Raw genomic sequence first — 20,844 nt, forward strand, 5'->3', positions numbered from 1 at the left:
CATTTGTTATAATATGGGCACTCTTGATTCTCAGTTTACAAGTGAATAAAAGTTGATTGAATTCAGTTCCAAATAGGCAATGACACAAAGCTGAGATTGAGAACAGAGCCCAGAAGCATCATTACAACTGTTGGGACTCAGATTTGGGAATATCTGTGTCAACATAAATGGCTACTCAGAGTAATTCTCACCCAGGCAGTAAGGCTATCAATCATGAAAAAACTTCACTATTTCTTTTAGAAAATGGTTAGAAACCTTTGTTTTTTTTTTTTTTTTTTAACATACAGTTTGTTCATCTGAGAAAACGAGTATCTAACCATGATAGTCTGTAATTCTGTATAAATAGTTCACTTAAAATTTATAAAAACAGCTCATTACAAATTGGCTTAGAGCTTTTATCTCACAAGCCTAAAGTATTGTGTCATATACTTTGATATAACAACATTTCCTGCCCTAAGACACCTTTTAAACACTTTGGGTCAGATCTTAAATTCTTATAAATAAAATTTACTATCTGTTTGCTTTTGCCACACTCCTTAATATATATTATATATATTTATGATATATTATGGAATATTATTCAGCTTTAAAGAAGAAGAAAATCCTGCCATTTGTAACAACATGGATGAATGAATAGGGCATCATGCTAAGTGAAAAAAGCCAGACACAAAAAAATGAATACTGTGTGGTACCACCTATATCTGAAATCTAAAAAGAAATGAAAAACTTAAACTCATAGATGCAAATAGCAGACTGGTGGTTACCAGGGTTGGAAGAGGGATGGGAATAGGAAGATGTTGGTACAAGGATACAAACTTTCAGGCTTATGATGAATAAGGTATGAAGATCTAATGTATAACACAGTAACTGTAGTTGATTATATTATATATTTGAAATTTTTTAGGAGAGTAGAACTTAAGTACACACATACACACACAAAAGTAAATATGTGATGGCTGTGATAATTCATTTAAGGGGGACTCTTCATAATATTTATGTACATCAAAACACCACGTTGTACACTTCAAATATGTTACAATTTAATTTGTAGTTACACTTCAATTGGGTTTCCCCAGTGGCTCAGCAGTAAAGAATCCACCTGCCAATTTGGGAGACGTAAGCTCAATCTTTGGGTCCCAAAGATCCCCTGGAGGAGGAAATGGCAACCCACTTCAGTATTCTTTCCTGGGAAATCTCATGGACAGAGGAGATTATGGGATCCCAAGGAGTCATACATGACTTAGAGATTGAATAACAACAACAACATACCTCAATAAAGCTAAATAAATAAAAATTTTCATGAGAATCTAGCTTGGAATTAGAGATGATATAAAGACAAATACCTTATGATTATACAGTAGAAGTGAGAAATAGGTTTAAGGGACTAGATCTGATAAATAGAGTGCCTGATGAACCATGGACAGAGGTTCATGACATTGTACAGAAGTCAGGGATCAAGACCATCCCAACGGAAAAGAAATGCAAAAAAGCAAAATGGTTTTCTCGGGAGGCCTTACAAATAGCGGTGAAAAGAAGAGAAGCAAAAATCAAAGGAGAAAAGGGAAGACACAAGCATCTGAATGCAGAGTTCCAAAAAATAGCAAGGAGAGATAAGAAAACCTTCCTCAGTGATCAATGAAAAGAAATAGAGAAAAACAACAGAATGGGAAATACTAGAGATCGCTCCAAGAAAATTAGAGATACCAAAGGAACAATTCATGCAAAGATGGGCTTCATAAATGACAGAAATGGTATGGACCTAACAGAAGCAGAAGATATTAAGAAGAGGTGGCAAGAATACACAGAAGAACTATACAAAAAAGATATTCACAACCAAGATAATCATGATGGTGTGATCACTGACCTAGAGCCAGACATCCTGGAATGTGAAGTCAAGTGGGTCTTAGAAAGCATCACTACAAACAAAGCTAGTGGAGGTGATGGAATTCCATTGGAGCTATTTCAAATCCTGGAAGATGATGCTATGAAAATGCTGAACTCATTATGCCAGCCTATTTGAAAAACTCAGCAGTGGCCACAGGACTGGACAAGGTCAGTTTTCATTCCAATCCCAAAGAAAGGCAATGCCAAAGAATGCTCAGACTACTGCACAGTTGCACTCTTCTCACACGCTAGTAAAGTAATGCTCAAAATTCTCCAAGCCAGGCTTCAGCAATATGTGAAATGTGAACTTCCAGATATTCAAGCTGGTTTTAGAAAAGGCAGAGGAACCAGAGATCAAATTGCTAACACCTGGTGGATCATGAAAAAAGGAAGAGAGTTCCAGAAAAACAACTATTTCTGCTTTATTGAGTATGCCAAAGCTTTTGACTGTGTGGATCACAATAAACTGTGGAAAATTCTGAAAGAAATAGGAATACCAGACCACCTGATCTGCCTTTTGAAAAACCTATATGCAGGTAGGAAGCAACAGTTAGAACTGGACATGGAACAACATACTGGTTCCAAATAGGAAAAGGAGTACATCAAGGCTGTATATTGTCACCCTGTTTATTTAACTAATATGCAGAGTACATCATGAGAAATGCTGGGTTGGAAGAAGCACAAGCTGGAATCAAGATTGCTGGGAGAAATATCAATAACCTCAGATATGCAGATGACACCACCCTTATGGTAGAAAGTGAAGAAAAACTAAAAAGCCTTTTTATGACAGTGAAAGAGGAGAGTGAAAGAGTTGGCTTAAAGGTCAACATTCAGAAAACTAAGATCATGGCATCTGGCCCCACGGGGAAACAGTGGAAACAGTGTCAGACGTTTTTGGGGAGGCTCCAAAATCACTGCAGATGGTGATTGCAGCCATGACATTAAAAGACGCTTACTTCTTGGAAGGAAAGTTTTGACCGACCTGGATAGCATATTCAAAAGCAGAGACATTACTTTGCCAACAAAGGCCCGTCTAGTCAAGGCTATGGTTTTTCCAGTGGTCATGTATGGATGTGAGGGTTAGACTGTGAAGAAAGCTGAATGCCGAAGAACTGATACTTTTGAACTGTGGTGCTGGAGAAGACTCTTGAGAGTCCCTTGGACTGCAAGGAGATTCAACCAGCCCATTCTAAGGAGATCAGTCCTGGGTGTTCATCGGAAGGACTGATACTAAAGCTGAAACTCCAATACTTTGGTCACCTCATGTGAAGAGTTGACTCATTGGAAAAGACTCTGATGCTGGGATGGATTGGGGGCAGGAGGAGAAGGGGATGACAGAGGATGAGATGGCTGGATGGCATCACCGACTTGATGGATATGAGTTTGAGTGAATTCCAGGAGTTGGTGATGGACAGGGAGGCCTGGTGTGCTGCAATTCATGGGGTCTCAAAGAGTCGGACACTACTGAGTGACTGAACTGAATTGAACTGAAAGATATTATATTTTCCTAGTGACTGCAAGTAGGTGGAAAGTGAGGCCATTCATAAAATTAATGTAATACAGGAGAAAATGCAGGTTTGGAGGGAAAATTCTTTTACAATTTGTATCAGGTTTGTAATATGTACATTGCATGCAGTTGGCCACATAAGCTGAGTTGTTCAATAGATTGGATAGGAGATAACAAGTTGAGAATTATCAATAAAAGGTTTACTGTGATTGTGAAGGAAATTAGAAGTTAGGACAATAATATAGCGTTCTGGGAACAACAGATTGATGACTAGGTACTAAAGGAAAATTATATATATATATGTATGTATATATATACACACACGCCCTGGAGGTAAAGCTAGAGCAATGAATGTGTGGCAGACTTTGCTCATCAGGCTTCATGCCACAGAAACATATTTAGAACTTACTTGAAAAACAGTGATGCCTCGTTGCCTTATGATGATTTTATAATTGAGCTTGGGGAAAACTAAATATGCACTACAGCTAGCAGAGATAGAAAGTGAGGCAGACATTTGGGATGGGAGGCATGCTGTTTTAACACAGGTAAGCAAAAATGTGGGTCTGCTCTAGAGCAGTGTATAGAAAACCAAGCAGAGATTTGAGCCAGCTTGGTCAGTATAGGAACGCGGCTAAAAATTGGTGTTCAATTTACTAAATCTGTATAACCTTCAGTTCAGTTCAGTCACTCAGTTGTGTCTGACTCTTTGCAACCCCATGAATCATAGCACGCCAGGCCTCCCTGTCCATCACCAACCCCCGGAGTTCACTCAGACTCATGCCCATCGAGTCAGTGATGCCATCCAGCCATCTCATCTTCTGTCGTCCCTTTCTCCTCCTGCCCCCAATCCCTCCCAGCATCAGAGTCTTTTCCAATGAGTCAACTCTTCGCATTAGGTGGCCAAAATACTGGAGTTTCAGCTTTAGCATCATTCCTTCCAAAGAAATCCTAGGGCTGATATCCTTCAGAACGGACTGGTTGAATCTCCTTACAGTCCAAGGGACTCTCAAGAGTCTTCTCCAACACCACAGTTCAAAAGCATCAATTCTTTGGCACTCAGTTTTCTTTAAGGTTCAACTCTCACATCCATACATGACCACTGGAAAAACCATAGCCTTGACTAGACGGACCTTTGTTGGCAAAGTAATGTCTCTGCTTTTCAATATGGTATCTAGGTTGGTCATAATTTTTCCATTTCCATGGTACAACCTTATTCCATTTCAAATTTCCCCAATTGTTTCTCCCCTATATTTACTTGATTTACATTATATTTATACATTATATATTTATATATATATATATTTACATTATATTTACTGGATTAACATTATATATATTTAATGTATATTTATATTAAGCTTTCTCTTAGAGTTGAAATAAATTACAGCTTGCAAGTTGTTATACTGTAAACAATAAAACCTCATATAAGCACTAGAGTGTATAAAATAATAATATTTAACAAAATTAGCATTTAGTAGTAAAATATACAATTATAGAACAAATTTTAAGGTGTTCTTTGCCCTTTCTTGAGTCAACTCCTTGGTGGAGAGGAAGCTGGTAGAATAGTGTGAAGCTATAGAAATGCTAGATCAGATATTAGAAATTCAAACCCCCCAAATAATAAATATTCACTTTCTCACTTCCTAAATAATAGACAAGAAACAGAAAAACTGTGAGACTTTATTTGGAATTACAAAATTTTCAAATCTCTGTGTCTGTCCTGGCTAACTGGCATATTAAAATTTAATATACATCCAGGAACGGAATATAGAAGGCATGGTGATGAAATAAAAAGGACAAATCCCACCTCTCATTATGTTAGTGTACTCAAGAAAAGGGAGAAGCAGCTAATGGCAAACACAGACTATAATCTCTTAGGAGAAATTTTTTAAAAAGTTCAGTTTCAATACTATGCAGGAAAATTTTTCAGTGGCTTTGGCAGGAGAATGCAATTGAGGTGACTTTTGTTCTTCATGTCCAGCATGCAGTGTACAGGGAATGTAGTTTCCAACATCTCTAAGGAAACATAGAGGAAGAGAAAGGTTTGTGGTGAAGATACAGGAACATCTAAAGAAGAAGCATGTTCTAGGAACTCAGATGCTAACTTTGGATGAAACGGCATTTTTCCCTAGAGCTAGATATGTCATTCTGAAGCAAAAAGAGGATCCAGAAGACATAGATTTGTACACCTGATTTCTCTTGCTCCAAACCAAGATATATTAGATAAACAACTACAGAAGAGTCAGCCACTCACCAACTTGGTTAGGAGCAGCACCAGGTGAGGCTCGAAATTATCAGAAATTTGAAATATTTGAAAATATCAGAAATATGCATGACATTGAAACACAGAGTAAATTTCCTAAAGATACCAAGAAAATATTTACCTGTTAGCATTTACCTGCAGTGGTGGTTTAGTCGCTAAGTTGGGTCCAACTCTTGCAGTTCATGGAGTGTAGCTGCCAGGCTCCTCTGTCCATTGAATTCTCTAGGCAAGAATACTGGAGTGGGTTGCCATTTCCTTCTCCAGGGAATCTTTCTAACCCAGGAACTGAACCCAAGTCTCCTGAATTGCAAGTAGATTCTTTACTGACTGAGCTAAGAGGGAAGCCCAGAAAATATTAGGTGCATCTAAAGTTACTGGATAGATCTTAGTAATATTTTGTCATTTTTCTTCAACTATCCTATGTTAGACCTGAAGTTAGGCATGAGCAATGATGGGTGACCTAGCCAAGAAGGTTGCAACCTGACCTTTATATCCCACCACAGATATACCCTAATGTGGCCCAGGCGACTTCACATATATGCTAAAAAACAACTGCAATGTGCTTGTGCATGCTAAGTTGCTTCAGTTGTGTCCAACTCTATGTGACCTTATGGACTAGAGCCCACCAGGCTCCCTTGTCCATGGAATTCTCCAGGTAAGAATACTGGAGGGGATTGCCATGTCCTCATCCAGGGGAACTTCCTGACCCAGGGATCGAACCTGCATTTCTTAATGTCTCCTGCATTGGCAGGCTAGTGTCACCTGGGAAACCCACAAAGTAACCAGAGACTTCTCCAACTCCAGCACATGCACCCCTGATGCATAGCACACAGCTGCTGTGTCCTCAAGTGACCTTAGGCAGCCAGGAGCCTATTAAGTGTTCATAAATATTCTGTATATACACATATCTGTTTACAATAGACTGAATTATGGGAAAGACATGGGCAGCAGAGCCAGTTGTTATGTAACACATGACTATCAATCAAAATTGTCAATCCATACCTGCTTAAATGAATATATAAAAGCCGTCTTGAAAACCCCTATATCATTAGGGGGCTAGTGCCTCTCTTTGGCCCTTGAGGGCCCTCTCCCTTGAGATGGTGTTTCTGTTCTTCCCTTAATAAACTTGTTTACTCCATGGGTAAAACCTCAGATTCTTCTTTGTATCCTTATCAAGACCAGAGGCCAACAAGAGAGGGTCCACTTTGATCCTTCCTCTACTTGATAACATCTATCTGGTGAAATTCATAATGAAGAACAGACTAACAAATAAGAAGTTATTTTTAAGGAAGGAAATATTTCTTTATAAACTGAGTGGATTGTGAATCCTGCTATGTATTTTTCTTCCTTGGTTCTTGCATAATTCATGCAATTCATAAAATATATTAAAGATACCAATATTTTCACTTTTAGAATGAATTATATCAAGTTCACAAATTGGAAGCAATAAGTAATCAAGAGTTTGTTTTGCCTCTACCAAGTTTCAAGGAAAATTCAATATTGTAATTGCAAGTAAATTTATGTTTCTGGCAAATTAATAGCTTTCTGAAAAGTAGATACAGTGATCTTTCTGTCCACATGGAATTATCTATTTCAGGAATCTGTACTTTAAATCTAATAATCTGGGAATGGGGCAATGAGGGGAAAATATTATAGAATAGAATAACTCTGTGAATTTCAATTGCTCTTTTTTTTTTTTTTCTATTTCAAAAAGCAATTTACCTAGGACAGTTTTAGCTAAGCCAGGTTCTTATCAATTTCCATTATTGGTAAGGAAGAAGCTGTATTTTATTATAACATGTCATAAAATATTTGAATATGAAGTCAAACTGCTTTATTTGCAATTATTCTTCAAGATCATCAATCCACTATCTTTTGTCACTGCCATCAGCATGGAATCTGAGGAAACAAGATGAAGAGAAGTTATATTTTGGCATCTAGACATTTACATTCACTTTTAAATAATAATATAATTTTGCATCTTCTAAAAAAGCAAAATTTTCAAAATAAAGAGAAAAAGAAAGAAAGGAAGCAAGGAATAAAGGTAGGTCTTAGCATTTTAGAGGCATCTATTTGTGTGAAAGTAATGAACTAAGAACACATAGTGTTTATATTATTTAGGTAATTCATAAGAATGTACTTAAAATTTATATTTACAGAATCATTCAATTAAGTTTTTCTAAAGGGTATACTTTGCTCAACTGTCTGTATGTATTTACTGTCACATTTTGTAGCTAAATAGACACAAATTACCCCACAAATTGTCCCAAGTTAGTTTTACACAGATATATAGAGGAGAAAATACAGATTGCTCTTTTCGAAATATCATTTGTGATGACTAAAAAGAAGGCTTCCATAATTGCTCTAATCTTTGTATTCTAGCATAGCCTTCTGTGAGGAACTCATGATCCTTTATATAAGACAAAAATTGAATGTTGCCAAGATATCTTACCCTGAAGCTGCCTCCATTTATTTGTATGCTTATCTTAAAAATACCAATTGTCAGAAACCCCAGAGATAGACCCAAGTGTACTTATGGATGTTTTATTTGCCAAGGAAATTGTTGTGTTTGAAGGGAAAGATGGGAGAAAAACAGTTGAATGAAACATTTGATAATACTAATGAATTAAATCTAGAAATAGTGATATGATTGATATAAATATCACCAGTTCCCAATTGTGTTTGCTGACTTTATGTAAGAATCAGATAGTAGAAAACACAATTTGAAGAGTCAGAAAGCCTGGCTCTTCAACTTACAACACTGAATTTGTTCTTTATGTTAAATAAGTGTTTTCAGTTCAGTTCAGTTCAGTTCAGTCGCTCAGTCGTGTCCGACTCTTTGTGACCCCATGAAACGCATCTGAATGCAGAGTTCCAAAGAATAGCAAGGAGAGATAAGAAAGCCTTCCTCAGTGATCAATGCAAAGAAATAGAGGAAAACAATAGAATGGGAAAGACTTGAGAGCTCTGGTGCCATTCAATTCAGTTCAGTTCAGTTCAGTCGCTCAGTCGTGTCCAACTCTTTGTGACCCCATGAATCGCACCACGCCAGGCCTCGTTGTCCATCAGCAATCCCCGGAGTTCACTCAGACTCACATCCATCTAGTCAGTGATGCCATCTAGCCATCTCATCCTCTGTCGTCCCCTTCTCCTCCTGCCCCCAATCCTTCCCAGCATCAGAGTCTTTTCCAATGAGTCAACTCTTTGCATGAGGTGGCTAAAGTACTGGAGTTTCAGCTTTAGCATCATTCCCTCCAAAGAAATCCCAGGGCTGATCTCCTACAGAATGGACTGGTTGGATCTCCTTGCAGTCCAAGGGACTTTCAAGAGTCTTCTCCAACACCACAGTTCAAAAGCATCAATTCTTCGCTGTTCAGCTTTCTTCACAGTCCAACTCTCACAATCCATAAAGACCACTGGAAAAACCATAGCTTTGACTAGACAGACCTTTGTTGGTAAAGTAATGTGTCTGCTTTTCAATATGCTATCTAGGTTGGTCATAACTTTTCTTCCAAGGAGTTAGCGGTGCCATTACTTCATGGCAAATAATGGGTAAACAGTGGAAACAGTGCCTGAATTTATTTTGGGGGCCTCCAAAATGAACTGGTGGTGACGATAGCCGTGAAATTAAAAGACGCTCACTCCTTGAAAGGAAAGTTATGACTAACCTAAACAGCATGTTAAAAAGCAGAGACATTACTTTGCCTACAAAGGTCCATCTCATCAAGGCTATGGTTTTTCCAGTAGTCATGTATGGATGTGAGAGTTGGATTGTAAAGAAAGCTGAGTGCTGAAGAATTGATGCTTTTAAACTGTGGTGTTGAAAAGGCTTCTTGAAAGTCCCTTGGACTTCAAGGAGATCCAACCAGTCCATCCTAAAGGAAATCAGCCCTGAATATTCATTGGAAGGACTCTTATTGAAGCTGAAACTCCAATACTTTAGCCACCTGATGTGAAGAGCTGACTCATTTGAAAAGACCCTGATGCTGGGAAAGATTGAAGGCAGGATGAGAAGGCAACAACAGAAGATGATATGGTTGGTTGGCATCACTGACTCAATGAAGATGAGTTTGAGTAAACTTCGGGAGTTGGTTATGGACAGAGAGGTCTAGGGTGCTGCTCTCCATGGGATCACGAAGAGTTGGACACTACTGAGTGGCTGAAGTGAACTGAAGAGATTATTAGATCCATTTTATTCCAAATAAGTACAAAGAAATCAGCAACTTTTAAGAATGCAATGTCAACTTTCCCAAGCTCTAACATGTATTGACTGTAAATTTAAATTAACTTTAATTTTTGTTTTTGTTTTTGAAGGCAGCAATTTGTAATGTTCACGTTGAATAAAATTCCATCAGTTATGACATACTACTTGCAGGGCTAAAATAATGAAATTCATGTCCACCAGGGACATAAAACATCAATATGTTTGCTTTACAGTCATTTACTTTCTCTATATATGCACATATACATTGCAAATATTAATGAGGTTTCTTTCTTTCATAATAATTATGATATATGCAAACATAAACTATACACAAATACATATGTTTATGTGCATTTATAACATATTCCTTTATATTATCCAGGTTGTGGTTTTTAAGGGACTTAGAAGTTTTTGCTAAAAGCTGGTCAAGACCCATTCAGTCCAGAATTTTTGAAAACCTTCTAAAATTGCTTTTAAAATATCAGGCTAAGGCTAAAAGCAAAAAAGAAATTAAGGGGAGAGAAGTGGTAAAGGGAGAAAAAAAAATGATTATCATTTTGAAAGATATTTTCCTTTTGCTAATTACAAATTCTTAACTATAAAATCAGAACCTATGGTTTGTAATAATGAAAAAAGTGATTTTAATTGAGTGCCTACTACTTACTCTTAATAATTTAGCTGTATAGAAAGTGAAATGACTCACAACCCCTTGAGTACAGATCAAAGTAAATATAATGGCAAGCAGAGATCTAAAAATCAGTTTTTTTATTGATAAGAATAGAGAACCCAGTCTAGCTACAAAGATACAACCAGTATCTTCCTCTCCAATCTTGATTTTTAGATGGTACATCTAATGGAATGTTTGGGAGTAGAACACAGAAACATAGAAATGCCTCTCACAGACTTCTCGCATGGGAAGAGAGAAATTATTTGTCTCTAGATCTTCTTGTAGAATCTATAAAGTCTGGCCACATATCCTCAAAAATATAACAAGGTCTGGAAATACCATCAAACTCTTTGAATAGAGAGACACAATACAGAGAAACAAATTAGTTGAAGCATATATGTTTCATTACTTTTCAATGAATAAGTAAGTCATTCTTCATTCTATGTGAAGAAGAATTTGAAATAATATTTGGAGAATTTTGAAAGCAAATAGCAGAGCACAAAGGGCTCTATGAAAGAAATTCCAGGTTAGTAGGATTGAACAGAAGCCAAGTGAGAGGTAAGAGGTAGCTCATCCTACTAAATGTTTTTTATAATGAAATGTCAATCTGGAGTTTACTTCTGAAGTGTTAAATTACAAAATATTAGATGTCAAAATAAGTTCTAATATTAGATGTCAAAGTAATTTCTAATATGGACAATAAAAGTTCTTTACTGCTAGTGCCACCTGAATAAGTCAATAAGTCAAAGTGAGTATTTAAAAATTTGTTCAAAATTCATAAGTATCAGTGATAAATAATGAAGAAAGAGAATATGAGAAGATGTTTTTGGAGATTTACCTAGTGTCTGTACTCCTCCAAATGGGTCTTGAGTTGACTAACTCAGAGAGCTCACTATGTGTTCCTGGATGTTTGCATAATATATGAGACAAAACTTGACTTCAACTCCTGGTGTTTAGATCAGAGTCAGCAAACATTTTTCTGCAAACAGCTAGAAAATAAATATTTTATATTTTACAGGCCATATGACCTCAGTCACAACTATTCAATCCTATCTATGTTGTACACGAGCAGCCATATACTATTAATACATACAAATGAAAGGACATATGCACTAATAAAACTTTATTTACACACATAGGTAGTTGAATGGATTTGTCCTAACAGCCATATTTTACTAAGCCCTGATCTGAAGGATTAAAACAACAACAACAACAAAAACAGCTGTATGATGGAGTAGCCTCTTCTCCTACAGTTTAAGGGATTAAAAGTTTTGTGATGCCCGAGAAAAGAGAGAAATAGACTACATGAGGGGAAACCAGCTTGAGTCATTTTGCATCCTGCCAAAGAAACCACTAAGAGAATATTATTTTGGAGTCCCCAGAGACAGATAATTGGTATGGACTTAATCACAGGAAAAATCAGTATTTGAAAAGGGAATTGTCAGCTGAAGTGCATCATCAGCATGTACAGAAACTGCAAAATGTGTTAAAATGTCATGAGAGTGATTCAGCTTCAAACACTTGCCATCTCGAAACATTACCACCAAAGTAAAATCTTTCTTTACCCTTTACTTCTCCTCTAACTCTCACAGAGTCAGAACCATGGATAGCAACATGGAGGTGGAAGAAAAATACTAGTGGTCAAAACACAGAAAGGTAACCCAGAACATTTGGAAAATTCTGTTAAATTTTGTTAGAGTTATGCTCAGTTCCAGCTACTTTGGAAATGCTTCCAAATAAACAATACATATTTCAAATAAAATTAATTCTCAATATTTTAAATTCTTTAGAGTTTATTAATAAATTAAATCCTCAGGCATTTACTCATTGTTTCTTCAGTCTATATTTTGTCCATGCCAGCAATTTTAATTGTAATAATTTTTGCATAGTGTAAAGAGCAGTCAATTTAAAGAGAAAGAGAGTGGAAAATGGGATTGCAGGGCATGAATCATAAATATTCATATTTTGGCATTGAAGAAAAAGGAACCCCTCAGACAAACAAGTCAGAAGACAACCTATATGATACATTTGAATACAACCTATTATGATACATTTCAATTATAATTGAACTTATTCATTCTTTCTAGAGCTATTTCTCAGTTGTTCTCCGATAGCATCAGTTCAATTCAGTTCAGTCACTCAGTCGTGTCCAACTCTTTGTGACCCCAGGGACTGCAGGGCTTCCCTGTCCCTCACCATCTCCCAGAGTTTGCCCAAATTCATGTATGCCCACCTACTCATCCTCTGTTGCCCTCTTCCCCTTCTGTCTTCAATTTTTCCCAGCATAAGAATCTTTTCCAATGAGTCAATTATTAACCAAAGTATTAGAGCTTCAGATTCAGCATCAGTCCTTCCAAAGAATATCCAGGGTTGATTTCCCCTGTACTCACAGCTTTTGGAACTCAACTTTGCAAAAATAACCAAATAAATAAATAAAAATACTCAATCTTATTATATAAAACAAAAACAATAACTTTAAAAATTGATTTTTATATTCAAATTTACAGCTCTTTAAAAAATAAAACTGAGTGAAAAAAGCAAGCTAAAACTGCTTGTATAATTTTTTTATGAATAAAACTACTTTGTTTGCATTTGATAGTCATTGTGTAACTGACCATTCTTTGCTGAAGCAAATAAACAATGAGCTTATATCTCAACCATATTTGCTATTTAATTGAGTGCATTAGGTGGATACTTTAATAAAGGATTTGCTGGTTAATTTTAAAAGTGCTGAAATGTTCACATAGAAATTAGAAACATTAAAAGATTAGGGCAAAGCTCCAATTTCACTAATCAGTAGATGTTATAAGACTGTCAAATATATTTTAAAAGATGGTAAGGGTAATTTTATTGAATGATGCACTAAGCAAATTAACCTTGCAATTTAAGTTAGCACATCAGTGGTCTGCAATGTGTTAAAATTTGACAGCATATCTGAGAGTTTTCTTTAATTACCACACTACCAAATGTTAATATTACAAACCAATGTTTTGAAATTTTGAATCACTTCAGTAGGACTCAGGTCCTCCAACCAACAAGTTTGGAAAACAGAGATCCACAGTACTGCATTATACAGCCCTTGGGTTTAAAGGAAGCAGTTCCCAGTTGCCCCTGATTTACTCTGGTCTTGCAGGACAGAATACAGGCCAGCTTGGGACAGGAACATGTAATAAAAGAACCAAATGTGAACAACTAAGTTTATCATATGTGAATATTCATAAGGCTCTGACAATTTCCAAGATTGTAAGTCTTCATAAGGTAGATTTTGAATGAAAGTGTTGAGAAAACACATTAAATATAGAACTAGATACACAAGCAACTTTGAATATACCAGATCAAGGAGGCTTGTTAGACATTTGGCACTTGAAAAATCCTTTCTTCATCTGAACACACAATCTTTTTTTAAATATATAAATTTATTTATTTTAATTGGAGGCTAATTACTTTACAATATTGTATTGGTTTTGCCACACATTGACATGAATCTGCCATGGGTGTACATATGTTCCGGATCACGAATCCCCCTCCCACCTCCCTCCCCATACCATCCCTCTGGGTCATCCCAGTACACCAGCCCCCAGCACCCTGAACACACAATCTTAATAGAACTTTCCTCTGAGAGAGCAGCTTACTAAAGCTGAGGTCATTATTTGCTGTTGTTTTTGATTCGCTCAGTCATGTCTGACTGTGACCCCATGGACTGCAACACGTCAGGCTTTCCTATCTTTCACCATTGCCCAGAACTTGCTTATACTCATGTCAATTGAGTTGATGATACCATCCAACCATCTCATCCTCTGTCATGCCCTTCTCTTACTGCTTTCAATCTTTCCCAGCATCAGGGTCTTCCCTAATGAATCGGCTCTTCACATCAGGTGGCCAAATTATTGGAGCTTCAGTTTCAGGATCAGTCCTTCTAGTGAATATTCAGGTTTGATGTCCTTTAGAATTGACTGGTCTGATTTCTTTGCAGTCCAAGGAACTCTCAAGAGTCTTCAACACCACAGCTCAAAAGCATCAGTTCTTCAGTGTTCAGCCTTCTTTATGGTCCAACCCTCACATCTATATGTGACTACCTGTAAAACCATAGATTTAACAATAGGAACTTTGTTGGCAAAATAATGTCTCTGCTTTTTAATATAGTCATATTTCCCATTAAATAATTTTAAAAATTATAACTAGGAAATAACAAACTGTGAGGTTCTTCATACTTTTTGTGTTGTTATGTATCTTGACAATTTTGCACTTTTTCTACTTTTGTAGTATTTTTGTTAACACGTGGAGAAAGTCATCTCAGTATTTCAAACGAGGGAAAAAAGTATAATTCAGCCTCTTCCCTGTCAATCATGTAAGGTATAAAAGAAAGAAGGTCATTCTGGGCAAAAAAAAAAAAAAATGGCAGTGACAATGTCATTTTTACTAGGCTTGATTATAGTTGAAATTGCACTTCCTTCCTCTTTTAAAATAAGGAAGAATTACCAATTTTGCTACAATCAGTTAAAAAGAAGAAATCTCACAAGCAGAAGGTAATGGCTAATTATTCATTATTATTTTAAGTAGACTGCAAAGCTATTTTTCTAAGAAATTCTGTCTGATAATCTTCTAGAACCCAGAATCTTCTCCCACGGTATTATAAAAGAACCAGAGAATTAAATTGGAGTCAGACTATAGGACACGTCTGAAATTTTGCTAAAAATTCCTCTTGGTTACCCTATTGTAGTGAGATCAGGAAATTCTCATGATATATAAAATCCTCATATCTAGCTACTAATATTATAATGATTATATTGCTTAAGACATTTATGTAGTAAATCCCTTAGATTCATAATGACTGAGATTGTTACAAAATTAAAATTTTGTATACACAGGTTGTTGTTGTTCAATTCCTAAGTTGTGTCCACCTTTTTGCAACCCCATGAACTGCAGCATACCAGGCTTCCCTATCCTTCACTATCTTCTGGAGCTTGCTCTAACTCATGTCCATTGGGTTGATGATGTCATCCAACCATCTCATCCTCTGTTGCTCCCTTCTCCTCCCACCTTCATCTTTCCTAGCATCAAGGTCTTTTCCAATGAATTAGATCTTTGCATCAGGGGCCCAAATTTTTGGAGCTTCAGCTTCAGCACCAGTACTTCCAATGAATATTCAAGATTGATTTCCTTTTGGATTGACTGATTTGATCTTCTTTCTGTCCAAGGGACTCTCAAGAGTCTTCTCCATCACCACAGTTTGAAAGCCTATTCACATGTAAATTCCATCAGAACTTCAAGAAGAATTCATACTGGTATAATGTTGATACAATCAAAGGCAAGTTTGCTTCTCTGTCAAGTTCTGTATACCAAGGGTGGTCAAGTGTATGCATATACAGAAGGGGTACAGGAGAGAAATTTTGCTTTAGCATGGGTATGGGCCAACAGTATATCTGGCAACCACCACATAACATCAGGCAGTAACACCACATGCACTGCCATTCTGTGATAGAGGTAGTATACCTCTTGTTTATACAAGTATACCAGCAACCAACAAGTATACCAGCTTGTTTTTTAAGTCTTCTCTCTCATCCCATCATGCCATTATGACTAGAAATTAATAATAATATCTATCCCTTATCTTGTTTTGTGATATGAGAAATCAATATGCAAAAATGGACCTTGGTTTATTTGAATATGAGAATATCAATTGTATATCCCTTTTGGAACAATTTCATATTTATGTTAAGATGCTAATTTGCAGGTAGAAGCAGGTACTAATCACAAATTGCTCTAGAGTTCTTGTTAAGGAAGTTGTTCATAGAAATGACACCACTGTTTTCTAGTCTATCAGGAAACACAGCTCATAGACAATGTATTCATAGTACAAGAGTGCTTTTGTCACATAATATATATCTCACTTCAAGAAGCAGAGGTATACTGGGGTCAAAATGTGTTCTAAACATTACTGAATAGGTTGCAACTTCATCTTAGACCATTTCTCTTTTTAATACTAATGGCATTTGGAGGATTTACTCTTCAATCACAATTTCCATGGTAAGACAGAACAAAGGCAAGGAAAAGAAAGAAGGAAGGGTAAAAATAGTAGTCTGGCCTTTGAGTTTATTTGACTCTGATGAAAAAAATTGATGATTATTAATGCAAATTAACCTTGAACTTAATTTAAAGCAACCAGGAAGAAAGTAGAGGCATAATTCTGTTGGAGTGGTACAAAGAAACAGAAATCATTAGAAAAAGAAACCTAACTGGGCAAAAAATATAATAGATTTTACCTATTTTATCTCCGAAATAGTTTTATGACTTAAGTAAGGCAAAATATCACTTAAATATTATTTACATATTTTAGAAGTGTTTTTGTTGTTATTGTTCAGTCACTAAGTCTGACTCTTTGCAACCCCATGAACTGCAGGTTGCCAGACTTCCCTGTCTTTCACTATCTCCTTGAGTTTGCAAACTCATGTCCATTGAGTTAGTGATGCCCTCCAAACAGCTCAACCTCTGTCAGCCCTTTCTCCTCTTGCCTTCTATCTTTCCTAGCATCAGAGTCTTTAAATGAGTTGTCTCTCCACATCATGTGGCCAAAGTATTAGAGCTTCAGTTTCAGCATCAATCCTACCAATGGGTATCCAGGACTGATTTCCTTTAAGATTGACTGATTTGATCTCCTTGTTGTCCAAAGGACTCTCTTGAGTCTTCTCCAGCACCACAGTTCAAATTCATCAATTCTTCAGGGCTCAGTCTTCTTTATGGTCCAAGTCGGTTTCTAATAAAATCAATGTTTGAAATATCTCTGTGTTGTAAATAGGATAATGATCTTCAGACATTTCTTGATCAGTTCTATTTTTGCTACAAGACATCAGCCAATTGTCAATAGAAGAATGAAGAAGAAATAGAAAATATTCCTTATTTCAAGAGTTTAAAATAATTATAAATATTCAAAATATGTTGTATGTACTGACAGCATCCTGCAGGTACCTAAAGAAAGAAATTCAGACGGGAGTGCTAATATTAGCTTCTCTGAAGGTTATATCACTTGCTTCTGATTCAATACTTTCATCTTAAAACTGGAAATAATCATATCTACCTGCTTTATATCCACATGAAGGAATGCCTGGGAAACTGTAAAACAAAATAAAATTTGATGAAACAATTCATTATTGTGATAGCTTATTTTCAATGATGACAGTGATGGAATGATTGCCAACTATATCACATAAAATATAAAAGAAATTGTATAAAAATAAAAAAGCATTATGACTGATCAGCTTAACCAGAGGTAATTATAACTGAAAGTAATTGCTTTAATGGACTTTTTGATTAGACACAGAGCTTTGGGAAGAATAGTGTCTTTTAAAAACACTAAACCCATGATAAATGAACATAGTTGATGGATAGCTTTGATGTTTTTAACATGAATAATCAATTTGACATCTATTTGACAAGCTTTTGTTGCTACATTAAATGGAAAATATGCCTTTTTGCGTTTTCATTTGTGTACAAATTTATCATAGGAAATAGAAATTTTTGTGAAAGTTTCAACACACAAAGATGCAGTTTTACCAATATAATTTTGTTTTAAATTCTTAGTTTTCAGGATGTCTCTTTAGCTAGTCCTTTATAGTTAAATTTTTAAAAAATGCACAATGCATTCTATACTTAAAAATTCAGTTAAGAAAGAAATAGAAAAAGGTGAACTGATCTGATAAATCCCTGAAGTTATTAGTTTTATTATTTTCCATTTCAATTATTCTACATGATCATTTCTTACATTGCCTTTGAGAAAAAACTAGATATAAATGTGGTTGAATTGCATAGATATACTGCCTAACTGTATCAGACTTAATGCTGACATGCTTCTTCTGACTCTTTTGATGGATTATGGTATTCAGAAATGTGAAGATTATTGGGTATCCAGTTTTCTAACTTTCATGAATCATTATTTTTACATTAGTAATTATATTTTTTCATTTTTAATTTTCATTTAGTTTTAAACTGATATCTAATACTATATTAAATTTCAGGTGTATGACAATGATTTAATATTTGTATATTTTTTGAAATGTTCATTACAACAAATGTTGTTAACATATATCACCTCATATATTTACAAAATATTTCTACTTGTGATGTGAATTTTTAGTATTTACACTCAGCAACTTTCAAATACACAGTAGCATTATTAACTGGAATCGTCATGCTGTACATTAATTATTAATCACAGTATAATGATAATAATGAGTCAGGTCCAGGCAGGAAACAGTTATGAAGGCCAACTTTTCAAGCTAAGAGTTAAGAAACTAAGCAACATTAGTTAAGGGATTATGAAACATCAATTACACTGCAAACTAGAGCTTGCAGTATTCTCAGTTTGGAGACATATTAAAATAGATTTTAACTCAGAAATTCTTTTCAATATTTTTATTGAGGTTTTGTTGAATTACCATATATTAATTCAGGAGTACAGCATAATGATTCAAAATGTTTATATATTATATTCCACATAAAGTGTAAAAGCTATAAAATGTTTACTATATTCCCTGTCCTACATAATATTGATATATGTATGTAGTGTATTTATTTTATACATAGGTGTTTGTGCTTCTTAATACTTTGTCCCTATCTTGTCCTTCCCTGCTTCCTTTTCCCCACTGGTAACCACAACTGATTCTAGATATTTGTGACTCTATTTCTGTTTTGTTATATTCATTTGTTTGTTTTTCAAATTCCACATATAAGTGATAATATATTGTATGTATATTTCACTGTCCAAAATATTTCATTTAGCAGGACACCCACCCAGTCTATCCATATTGTTACAAATGACAAAATGTCTTTTATCATGGCTGAACAATATTCCATTGTGTATATATTACCACATCTTCCCTATCTATCCATCTATTGATGGACACTTAGGTTGCTTCATTATCTTGGTTATTGTAAAAACTGCTACTATGAATATTGGGTTAAAAGTATTTTTTCAGACTAATGTTTTTGTTCTCTTTAGATATATACCCAAGAGTGGAATTGTTGGATCATATGTTACTTCTATTTTTAGTTTTTGAGGAACTTCATTATTGTTCTCCCAACTGGTTAAACTTTAATCCAGTCCTTTTAATTATCTTCTGTTATATTATTAAGTAATAAAATATTAATCAATGTAGTATTTGATCTGATATGATTTGACATAATGTTACTGAGCCATTACTTTTTCTGGACACCTATTTATCTCTAAGGGCTTTCTTCAATGTAAACAATTCTTTGATAAATATGCATGTTTGCAGGCCTATATACAAAAAACAGTTTTATTTCTAAGCACAGATTCATCAAAAGGGGTTATTTGGTCAAAGAGTGATTTCTTTTTAATTGTTTATAGGTATAGAAAAATGCTTTAGTTTTTACTTCTACCACTGGTATAAATTCCTGGGAGATTAAAACCTATGCTTTTCTTACTTTTAGCCTACTTTAATTAACGTTCTAAATACTAATAAGGTTGAACAATTTTCTCTTATGTTTATTTACAGCTTCTGTGCAGCATAATATTCTGACTTATTCCCATCATGAAATGAATATCAGTTTTAGTATTGTGAATATCCATTATCTCATATAGAACAAAATAAAAGAAAAATGGATTTGTGATTTGAACTCCTAGGATTTATTCTCTTAAAAATTTCATGTATAAATTGCAGCAGTGTTTTTGTATTTTTAACATATTATTTGATATGTAAGTACTATGTTTCATGAGACATGTGATATGGGTGTATTTTTATCTTCTCCCAGACAACCAGCTGTGTTAACCTTTATTAAATTATCCAACTTTTTCCTACTGAGATAAACTTTCACATTTTCTATTCACTAAATAAATATCTACATTGTAGAATCTATTCTCAGTTATTTATTGTTTCACTAAACTGGATATTTACCAACCAAAGTTATCATTGTAATTTTCAGCTATTATATTATCAATTTTAAACTTTAAAATAAAAGTTATAAGGTAAAAATTGTAAAATAAATTTTCCATCTGTAAGGTTATATATACAGATCATTTTTTTTTTTTCTGTAAGGTTTTATTCCTCCCATTGGCCATTTTCCTTACTATGTATTTTTTAAATATTTTTTTTTAATAGGAGGTTAATTGCTTTACAATATTGTAGTGGTTCTTGCCATACATTGACATGGATCAGCCATGGATGCACTCGTGTCCCCCATTCTGAACTACCCTCCCACCTCCCTCCTTATCCCATCCCTCAGGATTGTCCCAGTGCACCGGCTTTGAGAACACTGTTTCATGCATCAAACTTGGACTGGTGATCTACTTGACATATGGTAAC

The sequence above is a fragment of the Bos grunniens genome, chromosome 12, assembly GCF_055505025.1.
Source record: "Bos grunniens cultivar Pamir isolate PY7600 chromosome 12, Bosgru_T2T1.0, whole genome shotgun sequence".
Classification (NCBI taxonomy): Eukaryota; Metazoa; Chordata; class Mammalia; order Artiodactyla; family Bovidae; genus Bos; species Bos grunniens.